The 18030-nt window shown below is 41.0% G+C and overlaps 1 protein-coding gene across 2 annotated transcripts in view; it reads left to right on the forward strand.

Annotated features, from left to right (window-relative positions):
* The first annotated feature begins 819 nt into the window (after window positions 1-819).
* The window catches only part of LOC118414203, a 43236-nt gene continuing 26025 nt past the window's right edge, over window positions 820-18030 (forward strand). Inside the window, exons 1-2 of one of the 2 annotated variants that reach the window (XM_035818080.1) lie at window positions 820-992; window positions 11652-11800. The gene's annotated coding sequence lies outside the window, so the exon portion shown is untranslated. Of the gene's footprint in view, window positions 993-11538; window positions 11801-18030 lie in introns of those variants that run through there. The other variant, XM_035818079.1, reaches the window with a different exon arrangement.

The raw sequence follows: 18030 nt of genomic DNA on the forward strand, positions 1-18030 counted from the left end.
AGGAATAACTACTTATTATTCCTTAGACTTGTAACTACCTGGTATATTGTCATGAAAAAAAAGGTTAAATGAAGGTTTTCAGACTATTCCGATTGTCTATTGTCTATTGCGATTTTTTGCTGAAAAAAAAAGGATTTTTGAAAATTCAAGGTGTTGAATACAAGATGGCGGATCCCAACTCGTATTTTAGATATGCATGATGACATTCTGTGGAAATTTGGTGATCATATGATAAGTCGTTTAAGAATTACAGAAGTTAGAAGGGGCGGGCCTCAAAAGGTCTCCCTCCCCCTGTCCCAGATTGATCAAAATAGCCAGTTCTGAATAGGGTTAAGACCAGGCACCTTATCCCACACTACAAACTATAATTACTTCGCGGAGGTATGTTTTATACGGACACTTGTTGCCTTTGACCAGTGTGTTCTGCTGCAAATCCTCCGGTAGCCAATGCACACTCCTAGGTCGGCTACATTCCTTTGCCTGAGCATTTGATATCATCTTGTGCTACCGTAGTATCTGCTTGGAGAGTAACACCAACACTCAGAGAAAACAGTGCTGTGTATCCATGTAGGTAATTCATTGTCATAGACGCATGCAGGCTTTGTACAAGCATGTCTAAAGTTCAAAGGTGCAGTTATGTTTGCTGTTTACTCAATGCATGAAAGGCTGCTTTTAAAGTGGTCCAGCCACGCCAGACCTAGCACAAAAGGTGACCTGGACTCTCCACTTAATCCTTTTGACGTTTTGACGTGTGAAGGCGGTGCCATTACACCCGCGTAAAGGGGGTATTGTACTCGAAGCATCTCGTATGCCATTTGTAAACTTTCAAAGGTTTGGCGATGGCAAGAGAAAGAGGTTGTTTTCATCTGTATTACCAAAGTTTTAAACTCTTCTTGAGGTTACATGTACATGAATAGCAACGGCTTTTGTTTTAAGTCCTGATGCGTGTGAACATGGACCGACTAGTATCATGCAAGCCACCTGATATTCAGGTAAGAATTACCCGATTACCCAATTGCACCACAAAACCATATTTGTCTGGCACAAGTGAGCAATTCATGGATCAACTTTGTTGTCTTGGGATAAAGACCCACATGCCTTTTGGAATAAAGTAATGAGCAAAGTTAAACCAGATAAAACGCAACAAAACTGCCAGATATCAAATGAGATGTAGTTGAAACATTTTGTGCAGTAGACAAACGCTTAACTGACGATATCAACAATTCTGAAATTGAACTATCCACTACTGAAAACGTCCAAATACATCCTCAATCTCCTCTCACACCCATAGAAAACTCCACACTAGACTCTCAGATAACAGCTAAAGAATGCAACAAATCAATCTCAAACCTAAGGAATAATATACATTGTAGTAGCGACATGGTAGGAAATGAAATGTTAGAATGTGGCAGAGAAATCCTACAGACCCTTGCCACCATTGTTTGATCATTACAGACATTTGCTCTTAATACACGGAGGTAATTGCACACTGATGAAGACAATATGTATACAGATAGTGGGAAATTGATCAAATTTGAATGCAGATTGAACACTATTTTGTCCTTTTTGATTCCCACCATATGATTTTCATCCATAAAATTGTGCACGGAAGACACAAAATTTAGCACGTCAATAGTGCATCCTATTTACATAATTACAAAATATTCCATCAAACATGAAACCATCCAGCTGCACCTTGATCAAGTCCCCAAGCCATTCAGTTCGTTGGGTCAGACCTAAGTGCATGGTCTGAGGCAAAGTTGGACAGTCTTCGAGTATCCAAACAATATGACACCCAGTTCAGTTCAGTTCAGTTCAGTTCACCTTTATTCATACTGATAAGCCCCATCGGTCAAACATGAAGTCCGTTCTTCCCAGGGGACCAGTTGAGGGGAGGTGTTACGGGAACAAAATGAATAAGTAAACAAATAGAAAATTAATACAAGAATAGCTATTTACACCCTCACTAAACCCATGCAGACCCTACCCATATATTTCCTATACCTATAGATACTCGTGGTTATCTTAGGCATAAATGAGGGGACATAAGCACCCCAAGAGGGCCAACTGTTAAAATATTAAAGAACACATAACACGACCAGTTTTCTTATAGGCCTTCAAATTGGTTTTGTAACCTAACTTTTGTCAGGCCTTGTCAGATACATTGTATTCAGCTATAGGCTGAGATTACTTAATTTAATACAAGATTACCTGAGGAGTTTAGTAGAATACTGAATGCTTTTAGATGCGCATAGGACTTGTGGATACTTTATAGTAAAGTAGTATGTATCAGCCTAAAATTAATATCTATGGGGAAATAACACTACATTCTGTAGTTAAGACTCCTTTTAATAGCTTCACACTGTATGCAATTAGAAAAAGACTGGCAACATACCAGCCACTATGTCTTTCATGTCAATATAGTATTGAAGATAAGTATAATTTTGCTAGAAATTTGAAATTTGACTAGAACACGCCTGAAGGATTTTGTTGGGTCGGGAGTACACTACAGTATCCGAACACCGTAGGAACATTGGATTTACAGACAATTTCTGATCGCACACATGGACTCTGCTTGAATTTCGCAAAGAAAGTACAACAATCGACACGCTTCTGTTCGTGGCTGCCTTCGACTCGAGGCGAAAAGCATGGCAGACTACTGAGGAACTCACTTCAGTACACTAAGGCCAGGGTGCTAAGCCCGAGACCACGAGTGCGAAACCTACGCTTGCTAAACTCCTCAGCTTCTGTCTACAAAACTGAACTGCTATTAGTATTGGATAGTTAACTTGATTTGATAAATTCAAAAAGATACCTCATTTTATTTGTGTTAGTCTGAAACTATAATGATAAATCATTTGTTAACGAGTAAACGTTGTACATACTGTAACTTATTGCATTGGTTTTTACTGTATCTATATATTAGGTTGATTGTAAATCTTGGCGCAATTAAGTTTCTACTACAATGCCGATTTGACACGTTTATTCAAGAAATAAACCAATAACTACATTTTCTAAAGGTAATGAATATGATCAGATGTAAATCTAGTTTACCGATGCCAAAGACAAGCGCGGATATTTTCAAATTACCTATGGGGGTCACCTATGTCCCGACTACATATTCTTAGGCCAGAAACCCAACACCCAGAAAAACAGCGTCGTCTATTCATGCGAGCAGTGCTTTGTCATGGCCACCTGCATGCTTTGTGCGATGATTGAAGTTCAAAAGAACCTTAAGCTTGCTGTTTACACAACTCACGAAAGACAGTGAAATGGTCCGGATAACCTCTTGTGCTAGGCATATCATTCGTACGCATAAAGTCGGCCTTATTACAGTTCAGAACGCTGTAGGCTTGTTATATCACTTATTTTGAAATATTTTATCATGCCGGAGATAATGTGAACGAGAGCACTGTACATTTATTTCCTGATATCAAGATGTTGATAATCTCCAAGCAGATTCTACAATGGCATAAGATAGTACCGAACTGGCCAAGCAGTGTAGTCAGCCAAAAGGTGTCCATTTGCCATGTAGCGCCATTTCCCCGGTAGCAAAACACACTCCCAAGCCCGCTTCACTCCTCTGCCAGCTTTTGATAATATCTTATGCTACCGTAGGATCTGCTTGGAGATTAGATGTTGAGACCAATATGAAGAACAGAATGATTGCATGAGTAGAATTTAATTTTTTGTCAATTTTTTTTGTGTGATTGAATGAGCATTATAAGCATGTGCGGTTCCATCCTAAACGGCCTTCCACACGAGCCTTCAAATTTGTAGATAGGATACCATCAGGTTGCTTGCTTCGCCTAATCTTGGCAAATGTAGAGGTGACAGGTACCACTTTAGTATTATTTCTGGCATCATGCATTGTGGTACGACAATAATACCGGTAAGTTATCGGAACAACTTGCTCCTTATTTCTGATAGATAGATAGATGACTATTTTCTCCTTTCGTGCTCGCTTTATTTTACCGAGACAAAAATGTGTTTAAGATGGAAAACTATTCCATGTGTATTTGTATGTTAGATAATCGCCAATATTATGTAATTTATATACTGGCCGTCTGAAAATACCACAGTTCTTTTCTCTTGTATTTGTAAGCTTTCAAGCCATCTTTAAATACACCTGTAATACATGTTGACATATGTTATATCCGATTTTCTATTTACAATCCCAACAGTAACTCGTCAAAGTACCTCAGGTCTTGCAAGTTAGATGCGTTATATGTTATGGATAACATTCGTTGTGTATTATTTGTATGTATTAGTGCCACATCATCTTCTCTCTGACAATTTCAAAACTAGTTAAACATAGCTTTACAGTCATTTTGTGAGTACCTTGGCAAGACATGACAACTGTTGTCCTTCAAGGTTAGAGTCTTCTTATGTGCACCATCAGTTTAAGGTCCACACTCCGGAACTTAATTGTAATTGTATGTTAATATTAATGCTATAGAGTATGTGTCAGATGTATCGTACGTTATCTGTATCTGTATAGCCGGTATAAACGCCCTTCGGCGTAACACACCTGGGGTATGTTGCCAGCCTTTTTCTAATTGTAAACAATGCGAAGCTATTCTTAAAGGAGTCTTGACACCAGAAGTGCTATGTGTTCTGTGTGCAGTCTTGTTATGTGTTCTTTGATATCTTCCAAGCCCCCCCCCCCCCCACACACACCCCACACCCCCTTCCACTGGACGGCGATCGCGATGCGCTCTCACTGCAACCTAAATAGTATATGCTTAGCCTTTGATTTAATACTGGGTATATCATACAGTTTGCAAACGTGGGACAGCAAAACGCACAAAGTGTAAAAGAATTGTTTTTTCCCATACAATCCGTTGACCGATCTGTCAGATTCTATGTAGCAGAGGGAGCTAGCGCCGTCCTTGTGGAAAGGGACTATAAACAATTGGCCTTCTTGGGGTTCTTATTGCCCCTCATTTATGCCAAAGATAATCACGATGAAGAAAGTGTCTACATGTATAGGAAATACATAGGTAGGGGCTGCAGGGGTTTACTTAGTGTCATGTTGTTTTGCAAACAGACGTTGCGTAATTCACCACATATCGAGTTTTGAAAAAAGAAAAACAGTTGATTATGTACATGGTCCATTGAAAAAATAGCACTCCTTTCGGAGTTTCGTATCGATCTAACTTGGCTATGTTCAGTTTACTACTAATTGATGCCAATTCAATTCAGGTTTGAACCGTTTGATATAATATATTTCTCGTATTCATGCCTTTAGTAAATATCTTGAACATGAACGATCGAGTGAGGCCAAAACACAACTATCAATGCTTCAGATTCACGCCGTTCGGAGGAAGTTTTTAAAAACCCTTTCGCGCCGTCAATACTCCTTCTTAGACGTCGTTTTTGATAGGCTTAGATATCACTCGTACCTTTTTATACTATTTTCTATATAGCAATGTCCCCAACATTACAAAACAACCCGAAACTAATGGGACCAATTTTCCAGACAGACGCCGATTGAGTAACGTAAAGAACTCTTCAATTCACGAAGTCAATATTACTGTTTAGATGTTTTTTAAAAAGCTCTACAAGTAACCAGTACCGGCCTTATAATGGGGAATTAAAATAATAGATATCTTGTGACCTACCAACAATACTGTTTGGCGGTAGACCATCATAAAGTATATGAAAAACCATAAAGGCATTTTTTCGCGTGGTTGGCCAGCGGATCCATAGAAGATGGGATTTGCCAGGATACGTAGATTATCCTTGAGGTAAACCCTACAATTGCACGTAAAATTGTACCCCCCCCCCCCTTGACATTTCAGCTCGGCCTATTCAAAAACTTTATTTCTTTGATCGAAAACCGAAGAATTACTTTTATATGTGATAACGGGTGTCCCAACTTTTACTGTATCACATTATGTTATCAATTATTATTCTCTTACTAGTGAATTATTAATGAAGTAGAAACCCCCTACCTTATTTTTTAGCTAAAGACAGATGTAAGTTAGTTTATACTTATTTCGCACAGAATTGTAGGGCGTTATCTTTCGCGCCGTACGAATCAGAGGTAAGCTCAGAAACGATTTGCATGAATCCATATTTCAAAGATGACTAGTTGCATGTCAGACAGGAACAAACAACAGTTAAGACTTTTCAAACATGTCTTATTTGTACAGTTGTATGACGCCAACGCTAACTTCATGGTAAATGGAAATGTGCTTTGACAACTCTGACCCCACGGCAAGCGTCGTCTTTTGACGCTAACGTAACACTATGTGCGGCGTTAGTTGTTCAGCCAAACCAAGCGAGACACAGCAACAGGAAACGGTGTTTGTTCAAATCACTCAAGTTGTTTGAGAATCACCAACCTGACATTCAGTAACAACAGAAAACGGTCAGACCAGTGGCCTTTGAAGTATACAAACCAAACATCATTTCCGTTGGGATCGGAGTGGGTTCAGAGTTATCAAAGCCCATTTCCATTACCTTGACGTTCAATGGCGTGGGTGAGCGTTGGCGTCCTACAACTTTACAAATTAAACATGTTTTCAACACCCCGTCCGTCTATTCACGTAGTGTAAAATCTCACACAATACGTTTAACGTTTCAAGTCTGCTGCAACTCCTTATGTCTCTTCCCCTACCAGAGAGAAATGGGTCTCTTAAGCCTACCTTACACATAGCCGAATTTAATTCCCGAACACCAGCTGACCCTTAGCCGACTCAGGTGGGCAGTAGTTGGGAGCAGTTTAGGCCACGCCTATATTTTAGCGCCGAACATGTCCCCAACATGTCCTAACCATATCCCGACCAGTAAATGACTTACTCCCGACTGTGTACCGGATGCTATCTAACCTATTCCCAACCACCAAATTTCAGGTTATTGAGTTGTAATACCAGGGCACAGGGACACAAAATATACATATTTAGTCTAAAAATGACTCAAAACCCTAAATATCATAATTTCTAAGGTCTCTATCATAAAAGTGAAAAAAAAAGTCTGGGGGTATTTGCTATCTATACCACTATAAGGGGCAAAATTGAGAAGAGGGCCTATGTCAGACCCCTGCACGATAGATATTTTAAAGATCGGGCTGGGGTATGGTATCCAGGCTAGCGTGTTTCTGAAAGCATCCACTAGACCTGTGCGCATCTAAAAGCTTTCAGTATTCTACTTAACTCCTCAAGTACTCTTTTATTAAGTAATCTCAGCCTATAGCTGAATACAATGTATCTCACAAGGCCTGACAAAAGTTAGGATACAAAACCAATTTGAAGGCCCATAAGAAAACTGGTCTTGCTATGTGTTCCTTGATATCTTCCAAACAATTGGCCCTCTGGGGTGCTTATCGCCCCTCATTTATGCCGAAGATAGTCATGATGAAAAAAGTGTCTATAGGTATAGGGAGTACATGGGTAGGGTCTGCATGCTTAATGTTTTTAGGGGAGGAGTCTATCCAACGTGCTTTCTTTCCTGCAGCCCCGACATTTCTGTTTTTCGGCGCGCTGGGATGTGGAAGGATCAGCGTAATTCGCGTTCAGCAAAATACATTTCACGCTTGTCTTGGATCATTTACAGACTTAGAGTTGATATGGCACAAACAGATGGACGTCTACAATTTCTACAACTGTACAATGATATATATGTCCAAGACTGTAGATTTAACCACCAGGCACGGTTCTGGATAAAAGACAGCTTTATCCAGAACCATGCCCAAAGCACAGTCCTGGATAGTCCACATGTATCCAGAACCGTGTATAGGACAAAAGCACGTTTTGGAACACGCGGGGACTGTCCAGGACCGTGCCTGGGCACAGTTCTGGACAGTCCGCATATAACAGTGCTTTATCCAGAACCGTGCCTGGGGCAAAAGCACGTTCTTGGATACTCGAGGACTGTCCAACTTTGCCTCAGATTCAACGAACTGAATGGCTTGGGGATCAAGGTGCAGCTGGATGGTTTCCTGTTTTATGGTATATCATGTAATTATCTAAATAGAATGCAATATTGACGTGCTACATTCTGTGTCTTCCGTGAACAATTTTATGGATAAGAATCATATAGTGGTAATCAATAAGGACAAAATAGTGTTTGATCTGCATTCTAATTTGATGAATTCCTCACTATCTCACGTATACATATTGTATTCATCAGTGTGCAATTACCTTCGTGTATTAACTTGCAACAAAGATAATTGTTATTTTAAGATAAACATGTGTTGTCCTTTTCTTGCCTCATAAAGAAATTTAGCCATGATGGAGAAATAAAAGATATTATACAACACTACAGGGCTTTCTCATTCAGTTCCTCTGGATACCTGGCACACAAAGGGTCCTCCAAACTGCCAAACTTTCGAAGCTTTTGAAACAAACTCTCGCAAAATCTTACAAAATCAAGCCTTATTTGGAAAGCTGGGCGTGAATAATTATATCACTGTCCCGTCAATCATAGTGATTGACAGCGCTTCCGGACACAGACCTAGACAGTCGGACTACTTGTGTCTAATTGGGAGACGGAACGGGACGGGCATGGTTTGGGACACGACAAGTGTAAACTAGGAGAGTTGCACAAAACTCAGATGTTATATTGCTAATAGATAAATTAAATAAAGTTAGACTTGAATTACAGCCTTGTCGAACCCTGCAGTAAGTTAAAACGAGTGTAAGACCACCTTTGGTTTTCGTGCAATTTGTAGTGTATGAGTGAATATTCTTATGATATTTAAACATTTTCCTCTTATTTGGATCATTGGAAATACAGAGTGAACCGAAAATACGCTCATCTGCTAATAGGTCTTTCTCTCTCTTGCCGTGCTTTTGAGCACCTTGTAACAGCGATCGTCACTGGGCGTTTCGTTCCCGAAACTCTGGAACGCCCTCGGGTAGGTGGAACAGCAAGGGGGGCGTCCCCCTTGCTTCACTGCTACACTTGCTTTGCTCCTGTGTTGTTTCTTTCTTTCCCATCTGTTTTCTTCTAACCATCTGCCAGACTCGGGACTGGACTTTGGCTAACTCCTCACTCCTAGACTGACTCTTTTTTTCTACATGTGTCTTCCTTCTGTCACACTAACTGAGATACTGCACTGGATTTCCATCACTTCTCTGGTGTCTTCCCCCATATGTTTTCTTTCCTCTTGATCCAAAGCCAGAAACTTGACTTTTCAACTTCCTGAGCCATGTTTCTTAGCACCTTCTTGTCTATGGCCAAAGGCAACAAGTGTCCGTATAAAACATACCTCCGCGAAGTAATTATAGTTTGTAGTGTGGGATAAGGTGCCTGGTCTCACCCTATTCAGAACTGGCTATTTTGGTCAATCTGGGATCTTTTGAGGCCCGCCCCTTCTAACTTCTGTAATTCTTAAACGACTTATCATATGACCATCAAATTTCCACAGAATGTCATCATGCATATCTAAAATACGAGTTGGGCTCCGCCATCTTGTATTCAACACCTTGAATTTTCAAAAATACTTTTTTTCAGCAAAAAAATCGCAATAGACATTAGACAATCGGAATAGTCTGAAAACCTTCATTTCACCTTTTTTTATGACAATATACCAGGTAGTTACAAGTCTAAGGAATAATAAGTAGTTATTCCTGATCTGATCATATGGTCCGTAATTTTGGATTTTTGCCGATAACGTCATTAAATTGGCGGAAGGCTACTAGCTTCACTGCTTGTAACGTTATAACGCAAACTCAAAAGCAAACGTTATCATCCAACATAAATGATTTCTTTTAAAACGTTGTACGGTTTCTCCACAACTGTAAGTTTATGAATTGATAACCAGTTACTTGATTGATTGATTTTATTTTGCACTTTAAAAAAATGAATAACATACAGCAAATTAAAGAAAACAAACAGAACGTGCAAGGGGGGAGAAAAAGCCGTATGGCTTATAAAACCTTTCCCCCCGTAAAAATTTACAAAGCATAATACAATTAAATGGATATGAAGATTATACAACATGATCAAAACAATATCAAACCAAATGAAACTAATATAACCCAGTGATCATCATAATGTTGCAATTGATCTAACCAGGAAAAACTGAAACTAGTCAAAACTAAACATTATCTACAGATCATAAAGAAATAAGTCAAAATCATAGAATTTATCTGCTACCAAATACCAAATGAAGCAAATGCAGAAAATCTAAGTAAGGGATACAAACAAACAGGGAAAGTAGCACCAAGTATATGGTATAAATACTAATAACTGAACATAATACAATCAAGAAGCAAGGAAAAAAAACAAATCAGGAGGAAATAGTTGGATTCTCTACAAGGCAGTTTTTCATACGTTTCTTGAAAACGGAAAAGGACTGACAATTTCTTAGGGAATCACTTAGAGTGTTCCATGTGGATGGGCCTCTGAACAATATGGTGAATTCTGTTAGGTTAGATTTTGTTTTAATAGGTCTAAGTCTGTTTTGCTGCCTGGTACTGTGATTGTGAATATCTGAGTTGTACTTAAATATGTCTTTATATAGGACTGGTAAGAAGGGACTTTTGGAAATAACTTTATGGACGAAAATGGCTGACTGTAATTTGTTTATGTCATATACTGTCAAAATTTTCAGATTGTGAAAAAAAGCTGCTGAGTTTGCTAAAAATGAGGCGTTTGATGCAATTCTAACAAAAAGTTATTGTAGTAGGTGTTTCATTGAGGTGTTAAGTAAGTACTTATCTTTTGTTTTCAAGTATAAAGTACTGACCTACTTTCCATCAAATAAATCAAAGGATATATTTTCAAGTTAACTCTAAATACAGATGCAAGTTAAGTTTTGTTGAATTCGCAGTGTTGTATTAAACTGGGTCGAAACCGCTGTAAAATGATTAGAAATGCATCCATAATAGCTTTTGGTGATGAAAGGATGTTTACTTTTGATACTTGGTACAAAATTGGCAAAATATAACCTTGATACTGTTGGTGGCATGGTGGCGGCACTGTAGGGGCACTGTTGGGGCACTGTGGGTGTATCTTGTCACTTGCGTTATTTTTAAACTTTCAAAAAAACGTCGCCCTTGCAACTGGCACCTCTAGGTTTGCTTGCTGTACCTCTAGGTTTCGTTGGGGCACTTCTAGGTTCCGTGAAGGTATATCTGCGTTATAAAGAAAAACAGCAATGCCACAAGTACAGTGAGAGTGCACCTTAACGAAAAACTTGGGGAATAATAACCGGTATGCCGGTCAAAATCTAACATTCGAAGTAGTGAGTATATTTTTCACAGTGATAGAACTTGACTCACAACCTCTCAAAATAGTTTCTTCTTCTCTTCAACACCGACGGGCTAAACAAGTTTTTCATCCATTTTCTCTGATTTGAGCATATCTAAAATATGGCCTACTTTGGGAGACAAATACACAGCAACGAAACAGGACACTCACTTCTTTATTGACGTAATGGAAATACTTGTGTTACACACCCCAGACGGTTTGCTTCGCGCCACGCCTACATCATGCACCGTGCACATGATGAATGAGGTTCACACTTCAGATCTTTGTCATTGCTTTTGAATGTCGTTGGTGGATGTCTCGACGGCACTCCTAGATAAATTTACATGAGAAAAAAGAATTTGGCAGAGCCAACCAGAGAACGATGTGTATTCAGGACTGACGTTTCTCCCGCCCTTTTTGACAGCTATTTTTTTATCTGCTATAAAAAGGGGACGCTACCGGCCGCGCATCGGCAGTTCTGGTGGAGAGAAGAGAAGAAACACCCGTACCTGTCAGGCCATCGAGTCCATCCGATCGTCAGGCGCCCCGAGGAATCAAGACAACCGTGAGAGGCGAAACGTCTTCCTTGTAGGGCAAGGTGTGAACATTTTATTCGTCTTAAATTTCCACCTAGACATTCAGTGCACATTATCGAGCTGCTGTAACATAAAATCGCCTATTACGGCCGTCTTTGCGTCTTTTTTCTTGTTTTTCCATGTTGCATTCGATCTGTCCCTGAAGAGTAAAAGAGCAGCTGGCGGTACGACCATACTATGATAGAACACAATATCGATACCCCAACGTCAAATATGATTTACATTTTGCGAACATTAATATCACGCCATCTATAACACTGCCTAACATACCTGCCGTCACAGCGATCGCACGTATTTTAAGTTAGTGAATAGGCAGTCAATCTTTCATTGAGTGTTTGTCGCACAACCCATGGGTTACCTCGTCTGGGTTGCGACAATGCCAACAGTAGTCGGGGTCGCGTTGACCAAAACAGCTACTAAACTTTTTTTTTTTTTTTGCAAAATCGCGGTTTAGCAGACATTTGACAAACGAACCCCATACCGAACACCGTACCTACCATTTCTTGGCAACACAAGACACGTGTTGCGTATGTTCACATCACTCCAGCAAATTTCTGGCTAGCCTCCACCAGGCTTTCCAAAGGGGGTATGAATAGTGGAATTCGGTAAAATATGGGGAAAAATTGGCCAGGAGATCGAGAGCAGTTTCGTGGGCACATGTGCTGGCCAAATTCCCCTGACAAACCTCCCTATTGACAGCGTAGTTGGTCTAAAAGAGGATATTTCTTGTCCGCACTATGCGCCAGGTACAGATCGGGCCGAGTATTCCGCCCATTCATGATATGCCAGTACTGTACATCCAACCCGCGCTTTCTTAATTTTTCGGGTGGAGCCGCGAACCAACAACACTGGGTTGAGTCGCTGCTTTTTTATGTTATACATTCCTCACCGCACGTACTGGCAACATACCTGAGAGTGTTCGCCGTCGTCATCGTCATCCGAAATTTGCCGTAACATCCAAAGCTTTCTTAGCCGCACCAGCAACGGCCTGGGCCGAGCCAGTCGTCATCCGAGCTCACACGGGGCTCGGGCGACGTCTGTCCAACAATAATGATTATAAATCCCCTCTGAGATACCTTGCACATGGACGAAGTGAGAATCGACTAACCCGGTACGCGGTAAAAAGCGAATACTTAGACCAACTTTAATTTCTAAGTTGTGGCAAATACGAAGGGCGTGAGTGGTGTGGACGGGCATACTAAAAATAATAACATTAACAGGAAATTGCGATAGAAGAATCCAAAATCTCGTAAAAAGGTCAAAAATCGTCGACGTCGCCGAGGCCTCGCTGAATCGAAACGCAGTTCCCAGGGACCCGCGAACGTCGACGGAACTGCTAAAAACAGTCCCAGGCCCGCGTAATCGCCAGGACGTCGGTCGTTCTTCGGCCAACAATGAGCTCACCAACACGTCGGCCGAACTCAATTTTTGATTTATGATTGGTGGCCGTCCCATCGTGTTGCTGGAGGAGTCAAGAAATGGTAGACGTAGGATAGGAGCGTGTAGACGGACCAGCCCTGTCTGTACCTAGTGTAGCCAAGAAATTACCGGTTTATGTGTGTGGTTCAAGTGTTGGATACCCACTCTACTAGACTCTAGATCTCTGAACCTATGCCTGTTGTAGTCTAGGCATTAACTTTGCGATGTGCTGCTGGGAGGATGAATAGCGCTTGTGGCGATTACGTATTGTGGCGCGAGGTACGCCCAATTTCGCCGGCCCCGCCCCCTGGCCACGGACAGCGGTATTTGCGTTACGCAGACTAAATGTACATCAAGATTCTAGTGACTAGACTTGGATGGACGACTCGACCAGGCCCGAGTGCTGTCTTGACGTTACTGATCAGATGTGAGGTATGCCTCTAAGGCCAACCAAAGACGTTATATGAGAAAGGACTGAGCTCAAAATCAGTGCCTATTCGTCAAGCTCATATAGAACCAACAAAGGACCCACAGGTTCCTAGCGTGGTTGAGAAAATTGTAGATATGTGGGCGTGGCAGCCACTGATCGACCCGGCCTGTTGCTTGTTCCCCTAAAAAAACATACCTGTACAAGTACGATATTTATTATATTTTTGGCGACTGAATTGCCCCAACTTGTGCCTGATACGGGCGAGATCCTTGGGTAGGGTGAAGGGGCCTGAGATTTTCAGCGAAAAATACAGCCGATGCTCGGGCGATGTGGAAATTCGGCGAGCTCTAGCCGATCTTCAATCTCAGCCGGCGTTTGCTTGAATTGTGGTACAGGCTTTATGATTCTCCTATAGTTCGCATTGTGCCGTTGACTTAAGTACCCTGAAGTCGAGCCTAGCCAGTCGTCATCTCCATGCCGCACATTCCCTGGATGCACGACTTATACTTCGGTCACATTATCCAAACCGGAACCCGGTCGGCATGTTTCCAGAAAGGAAGAATAAAACTGTTTATCAAGTAAAAGTTGTCTTATATATCTTTATCTATACTGTACTTGCCGTTCTCCGATAGCTGCCCGGCCGGGCCCCGGTTTGGAAATGCGACCGTAGCAAAACGCGGGACGGACGATCCTATTTCTTCGGCGGCTGTTGGCAGTATGCCCGCCGATAATTTAGCGCTCTGGGGGAGTTTAGCCTATGGGCCTACTACTCTCCCCGAACGCTAAATTAGACCGGCGGCATAATGCCTTGAAGATCCTTGAGCCATGAAAGAAACCACCTGGCGGCCCGCGTTAGCTCGAACGTACCTCGCGATCGCGCTCAGGTAATTTATTGACTTTTCCTTCAAGGCAAATAACTCTCGTCGCAATTTTGCACTGCGGCGAGGGTGTGTTAGGTGGCGTTAGTGAGAATGTAAGGAGGACCTGAATAGGGGGATCCTGACAAGGCTTCAACTTGAATTTAGGAAGAAAGAAGGAAACGCTTTAGCGTTAATGAACTTGTTCAGTTTAGTTCTTGCGAGCAGTTTCAGAGTTCACCGATTATGCCACTGTGTTGACGTGGTGATAGTAAAACTAAGCGGCGAACGAGGACACACTGGCGTTCGACTTCGTGATACCGATACGGACAATTTGTCAATAACCCTTTTAAGCGGTGTCACTAAATACCGAAAACAACCGAAAACAACTTGACATTTACCGAAAACAACCGAAAACAACTTGAAAAATACCGAAAACAACTTGATATCTACCGAAAACAACTTGGAAAATACCGAAAACAACTCAATAAATACCGAAAACAACTTGAAATCTCCTAAAATACGCATGAACTACCGATCAGAACTCCAAAACAGACTGAAAATAACTCTTAAACAACTACTTATTTTTATTTTATTTTCATCTACTCGTTACTATCTCTTGAATTATTTTCTCCTTGGCCGACGGAGAGAATGGGGTGATTCTGAATGAAGGATTCTTCCAGGAAAGGGGATGTACTATCCCAAATGTGCTCTATCCTAAAAGCGCTTTTAGGATAGAAGTACTTCTGGGATAGGCCTGCATCCTAAATGGGCTTCTATTCTAAAAGCGCTCTAAACCAGAGCGCATTCAGGATATCCCAGACGCGCTTCTTTGTCGCCGTCAATCATGGTGATTGACAGGACCGCAAGCGGCTATTATTTACGCCCAGGTTTCCATATTTGGTTCGACCTCGCGATCGAGATATTCTTACACACAATATTTTTGTGTAACATGTTTCACAACTTAGATTTCATGGAGCAAAATGCTCATTCATCTGGAAAGAGTGCCCTTGTGTTCAGAACATTTTCAGAGTACAGTAGTGTTAAACTTTGACGCAGGAGGAGCTGTGGGTATGCTGAACGTATGCTGTACAATTTTTTTGTCTTGTTGACAAATGTTCAACAACTATCTGGTTGAACCGAAACATACTGTTTTGAAGGTTCATTAAAATTTTGAAATGATATTGGCCCAGTCATTTATCTAAGACATCTTGTTTCTGAAATAAAAGCATGGAGGAACTGGATGAGATTATATATATATGCAACAATCCTTTTAGTTAGTGATAAATTTCTCAAAGCCCTGTGGTACTGTATATTTGTAACTTTTATTTCTCTTTCATGGACAAATGTATTTATTAGGCAAAGAAAAGATGACAAATCTTATAACAAAAGTTATCTTTATTGTAATTTAATGCACAGAGGTAATTGCTCACTGCTGGACGATATGTATACAGTGCATACAGATAATGAGAAATTTATTAAACTTAATTTCATGCAGATTAAACACTATTTTGTCCTTTTGATTGCAACTATAGGATTTTTATCCATATAACTGTGCAAGAAAAACACAGAAAGCACTTCTCAATAGTGCATCCCAAGATGTACTACAAAATATACCATAGAAAGTATACGTACTACAAAATGTACCATAAAACATGACAGTCAATGAAAACGCCCAGCTGCACATTGATCAAATCCCCAAGCCATTCAGTTCCCAGGTTGTATTCTTTCGCAAAAGCGCTTCTTGGATAGAAGCAGATGTTCGTCTAACAAGAATAGTAGATTGTTGTCTATCCTATAAAAGCGCTTCTGGGATAAAATGTGCTTCTATCCTAAAAGCGCTTCTGGGATATCCAGAACACGTCGCTAGCGACGGAGCGCATTCTGGATATCCTAGAAGCACTTTTGGGATAGAAGCACATTTGGGATAGGTTTGCATCCAAAATTTGCGTCTATCCTAAAAGCGCTTCCAGGATATCCAGAACAAGTCGCAAGCGCCGAGGAGCGCATTCTGGATATCCTGAATGCGCTCCTGTCGAAGGAGGTCAACATCTGTCTTCTCCTGTGCAGGGTGACTTTGTTAATGGTTTGGTGAATGTCAGCTTCTTGTTTGTTTCGAACTATCGAACCGGAGATAGCGATACTACCTCGGTGTGGGGGGTCCATGGTGACACGTCGCGAGAAAATGGCAGCGGTGACTTCCGGTGATTGTTTACACCGAAGTTTCCGTATTTAGTTTGACCTCGCGACACCTGCCGTAATCTACGTGATGAAAATCCGCAGATTATATAGCAACCGCTGAACCTAGATTTTACGTGATTATGTGAGGGTTAGACCGGCCCACGTAGTCCCCCAAAATGATTTGGTTTGTGCAAGCTACGTTAATTTGGTGAAAGTATATGCATATGGGATCTTCTATCACAATCAAACCCGGAAGTGACCGCGTGGGGACAACAAAGATGGCGGCCTTTTGACTACGAAAAATCACATGCAAGATAGTCTCCACCTCATGAGACACTAAGCTCCTCCCACAAGTGCACGTTCTGGATAAACACGTCGGCTTATCCTGAATGCGCTCCGACAGAAGCGCATTCAGGATATCCAGAATGCGCTCCTCGCTTGCGACGTGTTCTGGATATCCTAGAAGCGCTTTTAGGATAGAAGCACATTTCGGATGCCGGTCTATCCTAAAAGCGCTTCCATCCTAAAAGCGCTTTTAGGATAGACGACATTCTAGGATGTAACAGGGGATGTAGACTGTGGAAACACCTTTATATCCCACACTGTTTTATGATGTAGAACAAAATCCTTATTTTGATCATTTAGTTTAATCCAGAATAAGGGGCCGCTGTGGTAAGACACGTTTGCGGTTTGTCCATTTAAACCGATTTGTTGTGGCGGCGGAATGCGTTATAATTGAGCAAGAAATGTACAAGAAAAGATTGTTTTGGTTGCTAGAAAAAAAATGTAGTACACATTAGGTAAATGCGCAGTAGGCAGATTCAACAGTAATTAATAAGCAAACCTTTTTTCGAAGCAGTTTTGTCGGGGGATAGTAGTGACTGCGATTTCTTGTTGGGACCACTACTACACCCCCGCTCCACCGTAACCTCTGCTTGGAGTTACACAGTAGATGCCAAGTAGTATAGATATCCATTGCTGAGTTTGCAAGTTAACCAAGCAGTCCCCGTTTATAACATACAGGATCCATGAATCTGAATTCGAACATTAATATATTCAAAAGGGCAAAGGAGATCGTTGACTCTATTATTGCTAATATTGTATTAATAACATGGGTTGTCCTAGCCTACCCTCTGTCCAAAATAAAATAAAAATTATCAAATAATAACCCATTGAAATGATTTTCTGTTGTTCATGGTTGTGTCGAGTTGTTTTCGGTAGTTAAAAGTTGTTTTCGGTTGTTTTCGGTAGTTAAAAGTTGTTTTCGGTTGCTTTCGGTAATTAGTGAAAGTTGTTTTCGGTTGTTTTCGGAAATTAGTGAAAGTTGTTTTCGGCTGTTTTCGGT

The sequence above is a fragment of the Branchiostoma floridae genome, chromosome 4 (genome assembly GCF_000003815.2).
Source record: "Branchiostoma floridae strain S238N-H82 chromosome 4, Bfl_VNyyK, whole genome shotgun sequence".
NCBI classification, from domain to species: Eukaryota; Metazoa; Chordata; class Leptocardii; order Amphioxiformes; family Branchiostomatidae; genus Branchiostoma; species Branchiostoma floridae.